This window comes from Saccostrea cucullata, unplaced genomic scaffold (genome assembly GCF_032062105.1).
Source record: "Saccostrea cucullata isolate Sc308-1 unplaced genomic scaffold, CSIRO_AGI_Scuc_v1 ctg6834, whole genome shotgun sequence".
In the NCBI taxonomy this organism is placed as follows: Eukaryota; Metazoa; Mollusca; class Bivalvia; order Ostreida; family Ostreidae; genus Saccostrea; species Saccostrea cuccullata.
In genome coordinates, this window is record NW_026928189.1 from 23443 (window position 1) to 32275 (window position 8833).

Below are 8833 nucleotides of genomic sequence, written 5' to 3' on the forward strand. Positions count from 1 at the left end.
TGGTCAAAATCTTATGCGTGAAAAGAAGAAACAATATGCTGTGGACTTCAACTCGACATTTAGATATATCGACGACGTATTGTCAATTAATAATGATAATTTCCATTCCTACGTCGATACGATATATCCTGGAGAGCTTGAGATAAAAGATATCACAGAGTCCGACACTTCTGCTTCATACTTGGATATTTTACTTGTAAAAGACACTAATGGTAATCTAACAACCAAGCTATATGATAAACGTGATGACTTTAACTTTTCTATCGTCAATTTCCCTTACTTATGCAGCAATATACCTTCATCACCTGCATACGGAGTATATATATCTCAGTTGATTCGATACGCAAAAGCATGCTCTACGTACGAACAATTACTAAAACGAAGTAAATTATTGACAAGCAAATTGATGAAACAAGAATATCAGCATTCTCGTTTAAAGTCATCATTTCGTAAGTTCTATGGTCGATACAATGACCTTGTCAACAAATACAATTAATCATTGAGTCAAATGCTGTCTGACTTTTTTCATACCAATTGTTAGTCCATTATTTATACACTGAATTGACGCCGAATTTTTGCGTTATTTCCTGATCATGACAAGGTGCACACGGCGGGTGATAGGTTCGGCAGGGGATGCTCACTCCTCCATGGCACCTGATCCCACCTCTGATGTTTCGAGGGTCCGTGTTAGCTTGCTTTAATTCTGTATTGTTTTATGGACTTTGAGATCGAATACTGTTCGTTATTTCCATATCTTTCTTACTTTTCTAGATATCATGGTCACTGGTGATCGCTCTCCTTGTTACGAGAGTCAAAGGTGTCAGGTATCAACAAACAGGTAAGAAACTGGTATAATAATGGCAATTTATCTCAAAATGTTAAATCAGTCAATTAAAAGGTCAACATGTATATTATTAGAAGCGTTGTTTTCTTCATAGGATTGGACCATAGCTCCACGTTTATTAATTTCTTTTTACTTTGAAGGTGACCTGACCTATTCATGTATACTCGGGCGGCTTGATCAAAAAAAATGTAAAATACAAAATTAAGCTTTACTGATTTTGTGGCACTAACGGGGTATGGTATATTTTGGTAGTGAATATACGTCAATGAAAAAGGTAAAGCCGACATACAGTTATAGATCCTAAAACATACTGACAATAAAAACTTGTGAACATGGAATAAAAACGGACCCTCGAAATTCCAGAGGTATGATAAGGTATCCAAGTGTATTCTTGATGACGGCGCACACCCGCCGTAAGCCTTTGGTATAGATAAGATAGACGGAATCTATACTCAAACGGTGTATTTAAACAAATACATCACGCTTGCTATAAAATATGTCCATCAAAATGCAATTCAATGATATGATGAATTTGCTAATAAATCATACGAATGACGAAAATACACGGTAGCTTAATAATAAGGCGTTAGCTTTGTGATCAGGGGGCCTATGTGCGAGTTTGTTGGCAGTGCCACATTAATCTTGAATTAAAAATAAGTATTGACTATACCATTAGAAGTGAAAGTTAAGAGACAATCTGAGACCTAAAAAACTGAGGTCTTGTGTCACGGTAGGCGTTTGCACGATAAAAAAAAGTGGTGATGTTTCAAATTAACTGAATATATCAAATCAACTTATGAACATATATATTGACATATATTGACGTCGTTATATCTAAGTCTGAAGTTGAAAGATGCAGGAAGCGTTTTGTTCTTCATATAGAAGTGTTTGAAAAAAAATCAGCACGTCTGCTAATAAAGGAGCACAACTATGGCCTATCGAAGTTCCTAAAGATTGTTGGAATACTTGATCTTCAAAAGCTGCACATATATTATCAATCGGAAACTCATTTCTTATATATAACATCAGAGTACTTGGGTGTACGATAAGAATTTTTTTTAACAAAATAATTTTGTAAATGACAAATGGCAATGTAAGAATATTTACGAGTTCCGTTTTAATTGAAAAAAAACAGCTTCCAATGGCGTCAAAAAGGCTAGACTTAAATATATATCATGGGGAATTTCTTCAAAATTCGTGGTAAGACAAGACTATGCAGATAAACGGGAAAATTTCATCTCTTTCCAATTACGTTTAATTCGCTTTTTTTAAAAATGGGAAGTTGTAAAATCCAAGCATACTTTGACATAATGTCCAGTTAAGCATGTCACATCATTTTTGGTGACGTTTAATGTCAGCACAAAGACAAATCATTTTCCTCATATTCTCAATCATTTTCTCTGCTTTTTCACATCCATCACATTTATCTTTGTACCAATTAGTACTAGACCACACAACAAATTTACATGAGAATGGCCTACCGGTTGAAATTATTAATGCATGTTAGAAGGAGTGTTTGTAACCTATATTTTCCCAAAACTAAATTGACATTGACTTTTGCAGGGTTCTCCATGAGCTCTTTTACTGTGTTGCGCCCGACACAGTAACATTTTCTCCGACAGAGTAACGATTCAAATTTTATGCGTGCGACACAGTAAAAAATTTGCCGACACAATAAGATCTGTGAAAATCAGAAAATCCAACTTATAAATTCTCTTTAACTGAAACTTTAATCAAACAATTATACCATCTTTCAAGTCTAACAGGTAGAGCACTTAATTAGGGCTTCACCTTGCATAAACAATTATCTCCTAGACCCTCGCCGGACTTTTCGCATGAAGGAACAAAACAATTATAATTTGTTTCACACTTCTATGTAACGTTTAATTGGTAGCTACATTAAAAATACATTGTATTATTTTAAAAAAAAAATATTAAATATGTCTTTTCTATAGAGCCACGACTCTAGAATTATGTTCGCACTGTCAAAGTCAAACATATCATCGTACCGAAATCATTCAATAGATTTAAATAGTCCAATCCACACTTTGCGAAAGTTGTTTCCCTTTGCGAGGTCAACCAAAAGGTCAAAAGGGAAAGAAATGTCATTTCTTCTCTTAATGCTACCAAATATTGGGGCGTGCTGTGAGAAATCCATTGTGTTTTATTTTTTTTCCTTTCGATTTGTGGGTTGCCCTATCTTGGGGCAATCAGTACACAAAAGGCAGAGCTTTCTAAAAGTCAAATGACGAAGTTAGAAACCTGAAAACTACAAAGGCTACTGTGTGGATTCTATGGGTTTATCCCCTAAGATGGCGGCCAAGGGACATAACTTTTGAAAAGTGTGGATTGGACTATTGTTTTAAATTTTCAATTAACTCTTAAGAGTATTATATTGTTCTGAAGATTCTCTTTTTTTCTATGCAATTCGGTAATTCGATAAAAAGAAACTGACAAAAAATTACTTATTTACTTTCAAAAGTGGTAACTAGTTTGACTGTATCGATCAGAATTTCCTCTGCTTTTCAAAACACGTGTTTTAAATTTGATCAATTTGTACGACCAAGGCATTTGTGTAAAAAATTAAGATTTTTTTTTCAAAAGTTTGTGCATATATTCTTTTATAATTTTAATGAATAGTGATTCAGCTGCGAATTTGATCGCGAAAATAGCGCGAAATGTTAGTGCTTCACGTAAACTCTGCAACACAGTAAAATTTCAAATGATGGAGAACCCTGCTTTTGTTAAACAACAACAAACCATTAACAGAATAAGTAAATATCTAGAAAACTTGATGACTTGTTTAAGCTGAAGCAAATTATTAATGGCGTCAGTTTCGTTTCTTGTGACATTTAGCATTTTTTTATCCATCATAGATTTTAGATTTCAAATAATAAAGAACGAATTAATGTGTCCCCTGCATTTTTAAACAACCGTTTCTATGAAAACTGTATAACTTTAACTTTTTTGTTTTGAAAAATACCAACAACTTCACATATTTTGACATGTTATATTCAATTACTTCCACAAGGGAGACAATATGTAAATCCCGGAACTTGTGGATCAAGCATTGGATAATTTATGTCTTTAAAACGAAAAAATTAGTTAATAATGTCAAGACTAACCTACTTCAAACATCATATTTTGTTTTCTTTTTTTAAACTTTGGTTCTTTGATGATTTCAAAACCTCGCTAGCTTCATTGTCTATTTTTTTTTGTTTTTCTTACAGTCCCCACAAATGATGTAAATATAGCAAAAGGTTGTCTTAAATGTCCTGGATCGCCATTTAAAGATTCCATTGATCTCTGCGAACCTAAAAAACCACCAACTTTTCATGATCTGACGAGTGCGGAAATTAAAGCAATTTTCCATTTCATGCTTTCACAAAGAAGTTTGAATTTGACAATGCAGAGTGAGGCAACTTTGTCTTCAAACTACATTTACACCATGGAATTAATTCTTCCTAAAAAAAGTCCATCGAAAGTGATCCTCATAGACAATTGAAACGGAAAGCGTTGGTCACTGTATTTCATGGTGGAATGGTGAATCCTGTTGTAGCAGAGTATTGCGTGCAGCTAGCTCCACGTCCAGGGTTTTTTGGAATACCAAGATATATCCCATTTTCCTTCAGACCTGCCACATATCCAGAAACAATTAGCAGCTGTGGAAATTCTCATAGAGGAGGCAAATAGGCTGGCTGGAGATATTTTGCTTGAAAGTTTTGAGGGTTCTCTTGTGAACTGTGGAAACAGGTGTCTTGGGTTTGAAATAAGTATTCCTTATGCCGCAATAATTTCGGGAATTCGAGATGAAGGCTTTCGAGGTTTCTGGTTTCCATTTTTTCAAAGACGACGCCCAAGCACCCTAAATCCTGTTGATTTTGTTGTTCTTGTCACCATAAACGGGACGGCTAAACCACAGACTGCAGATGTCTGGTACAATGGCCAACTGTTTGATTCGCTTCAATCATTTAGAAAGGCTCGGCTAAGAGGAATGGTGAAAAAACTTCATGTGAGTTTCCCGTCAGATTCACATCCATCTGAAATGTTTCCGTCACATCCACAAAGACCTCCAATGCAAGTGAAGCCAGACAGAAAACGTTACTCAATCAAAGGCCAGTCAGTTCACTACATGAATTGGGACTTTCAGTTTGGAGTATCACCTACTCATGGTCCTGAGTTGTATCAAATCAAATTTAAAAATGAAATGATCGTTTATCAGTTAGGTCTTTCAGAGATGACCGTTTTCTATTTGTCCTCTGAACCTATTGGTAGATTTGCTAATTTCTTTGATAGTGTCGTTTTGATTGGAAACAACATTCAGACATTAGTACCAGACGTTGATTGTCCAAGTCATGCAACTTTTGTCGATACAAGATTTATGTCAGAAACGTCAGATATACCAGTAATAAAAAAGAATTCTGTATGCGTGTTCGAACACAATACTGGTATGCCACTCAGACGACATTACGTAGCAGATGACTATCCCTCTGGCTATTACGAAGGAGCACCTAAAACTGTACTTGTTATCCGAATGATTTTTACACTTGTAAACTATGACTACATCTATGACTTTATGTTCTACAACAATGGCGCAATGGAGACTAAAGTAACAACATCAGGGATTGTTTTGCCGTCCTACGTCCAAAACAGCTGCAAATATGGCTTCCAGATAAACGAACAAGCTACAGGCATGCTTCATCATCACATGTTTAATTTTAAGGTTGATGTTGACATCGGAGGCACAAAAAACAGTTACTCCACTTATGATATACGAGAAAAAAGTGTTCCAAACCAATTTTTAAAAGGAAGATATCCCGAAAAATGGTTCCAGACTAAAATAGTTAAAGAAGATTATGCAACGGAGAGAGAGGCCGCTTTAAGATATAATTTTAGCCAACCCAAATACCATGTGTTCTACAATGAAGAAAATAAAGATAAATTTGGGAATCCTAAAGCATATCGGTTTTTATTAAGGGGAATGTCCAAGAATCTGTTCAGAGATGGAGTCGGGAACGAGCCGGGAGCATCATGGATGAGGTATCAATTGGCAGTCACAAAGAGAAAGGAAACTGAACAATATAGTAGCTCTAAATATGCTACCTTTGATGGAGAAGACCGGGTCGTAAATTTTGAGAATTTTATAGGAGATGAACCCATTCAGCAAGAGGTAGAAATTCAAAATGCATTCTCTATAATTGATAAACTAGACAACTTTTTTCTTTAAATGCATTAGAGACTTTCCCGAAGGGGATTTGTTCAGAGATAGCGAGAGTGAGAACATTCTTTCTCGACTCTTATAATGTTATTCTTCATTTTTATAAATTGATTGATTGTATATTGTTTAACTCCCTATCGAAAATTTTCACACTCAAAATTTGCAGCTCTCCACCGGCGAGTGGTGGCCACTTGCCGGTGGAGAGCTGCAAATTTTGGCCTATACTTGGCACTTAGGGCCATTGAGCTGGGGGGATCTCTTTCGTGCCAGCACCTACTGCGACACGGGACCTCAGCTTAAACAGTCTCATCCAAAGGACCGTTCCTCACGTCACATAGCTGGATTCGAACCCGCGACATAAAGATTGAATCCTTACTTTGCAACCCTCATTTTTAAAAACGGAAGATCAACAAGTCATTTATCATGCAGGCAATGTGAATCGTGCCCTTAACCTTAATGTGAACAAATTAATCCGAAGTCAAAACCGACACTATTTTAGTTCTAAACAATTTATATGAAGTATGTCAATAAAATTACCTTGTCACGGTCCTCGCTTCCATTTCTAACGGGCTAGTTTGGAGTCATCATTTTGTAAGTTTTATGGTCATACAATGATTTTGTCAGCAAATACAATTTATCTTTGAGTCAAATACTGACTGACGCTTTTTTGATACTAATTGTTAGTACACTGAGTTGACGACGGATTTTTCCCGTTATTTCCCGACCATGACAAGGAGCACACGGTGGGTGTTACCGGTCAGCAGAGGATGTTCGCTCCTCCATGGTACCTGATCCCACCTCTGATGTTTGGGAGGTCCGTGTTTGCTCTCCTCCTATTTTGTATTGTTTAATGGACTTTGATATTGAATACTGTTCGTTATCTCCATATCCTTCTTATTATACTAACTTCGTTCCCGCTATCTTTGTTTTTATATTTTTTTCTCTTGATATGTGTTTGTTCATCTCCTGAATCTTTTTTATGTTACTCTCATTTATTTGCATAGTGGACTGAGGAGTGATGTTAAAAGACATGTTGGCATATAGCTACATAAATACGGTAAATTTATGTTTGAAATGTTAAAGTCATTACTACTGTCATATTGCTCAATCTATAGATGTTCCTTACGTCCATTAACGTCTATTTTCAGAAAAACATCCAAATATCTAGAGATGCAACAGATTATGAAGTATCTTTTTATATCGAGTTCATTTGTTTAAAACCAGGCAACATATTATAAAACATGCCTATAGTTTGAGAAAACTTTGTCGATATATCTTTATGTCGAATGAAAGACTACATGTATGTTGTCGACATATCTGAATGTCAAATAGAATCGTGTTTGCTGTTAAATGTTCCTAGAAATTCCAACTCATGGAAAGACGCAAAAATTTCCCAGTATAGGGCTGCAATTTAAGACTTTACGGCCTTTGAGCAAAAAGGGATCATTTTCTATCAAGCAAATACAGCGACATGGGATCTTAATTTATAGGGTATCATCCAAAAGACAGGTCCCCACGTCACACAGTGGATTCGAACCCGTGACGTAAGGATCAACTCCTATTCAGGATTTCTAGAGCAAGCTCTCAAACCACTGAGCCTACGATTAATAACAAGAAATATTAAAATTTATGTAAACTCCCATTGCGAACTATATTGTTATGAAAGCGTGTGTATTTGTTTTCTTGTAGGACCTTGTTGCTTGGGTCACTTTAGGCATCCACCACATACCACATACGTCCGAACTTCCCATTATGCAAACTGTCGGTGGTGACGTCAGCTTCTTCCTTCTGCCTTTCAACTATTTCCCCAAAGACCCAAGTTTGGGAATTCGTGACAGCGTTGAAATGTATTACAGTGATCCAAAAGGTCCCCTGAAGGTTCTCTCAAACATGGAGGGACTTGACTGTGTACCGACGCCTTCTTACACATTGGAGGACCTCAGCGGCAGTTTCTGGGGACTTCTTACCTCGACCTAGAAGTGAAAAGTGAACACACAAAAACGCTAAAAATATGAAACAAACAAAATGTTTTCTTTTCAAAAATCAGGAATCTTTAAAATTATTGCTTGATATAAAATATCAGAACACAGTTAAAATTGAAATTTGCAGCATAAAAAGATGATTGTTTTCAAACCAGCATCAATTTTAATACAAAAGTTACATAGAGGCCACAAGAGGGTGCCAAAGTGGAACATTTTCCTGAATTTTTTCTATTCTTGCGAAAGTTTGTTAAATCGGAGATGCTTTTCCTTTCATGAAACAAAAAGCACAAGCTTGCGTATCTGATATTTGTATATACAAGATGCATGTGATACAAGTGATTGAATAGTTACATTTGGTAGACGAGCAAGCTTGTGTTCTTTGTTTTCTGAAACAAAATGCGCTGTAAAATCAATGAAATTTTGAAAAAAATTGAAATACTAATTATTTACAAGATGTCCTGTGACCTCTCTGTATCTCATACCTTAAAACAATTTAAGCCAGGGGTGACAACAGGTTTTTATAGATAAACTTTATTAAACTGTAGACAAACAGGAGTCTCTTTTAAAATCATCATTTCGTAAGTTCTGTGGTCGATACAATGAGCTTGTGAGCAAATACATTTTAACATTGATCATATGCTGACTGACGTTTTTCATACTAATAGTTGGTCCATTATTTATACACTGACTTGACGACGGATTTTTCCCGATCATGTAAGTAATCTACCAATTTTCACTTTAAAGTATTTATAGACATACCTCTAATAAATGGAGCAGAAACGAAATAAA

General features: G+C 35.7%; 1 pseudogene; it reads left to right on the forward strand.

The window, feature by feature from the left end:
• The first annotated feature begins 776 nt into the window (after window positions 1-776).
• Window positions 777-8039, forward strand: LOC134276700 (putative amine oxidase [copper-containing]; annotated as a pseudogene).
• Window positions 8040-8833: the final 794 nt, after the last annotated feature.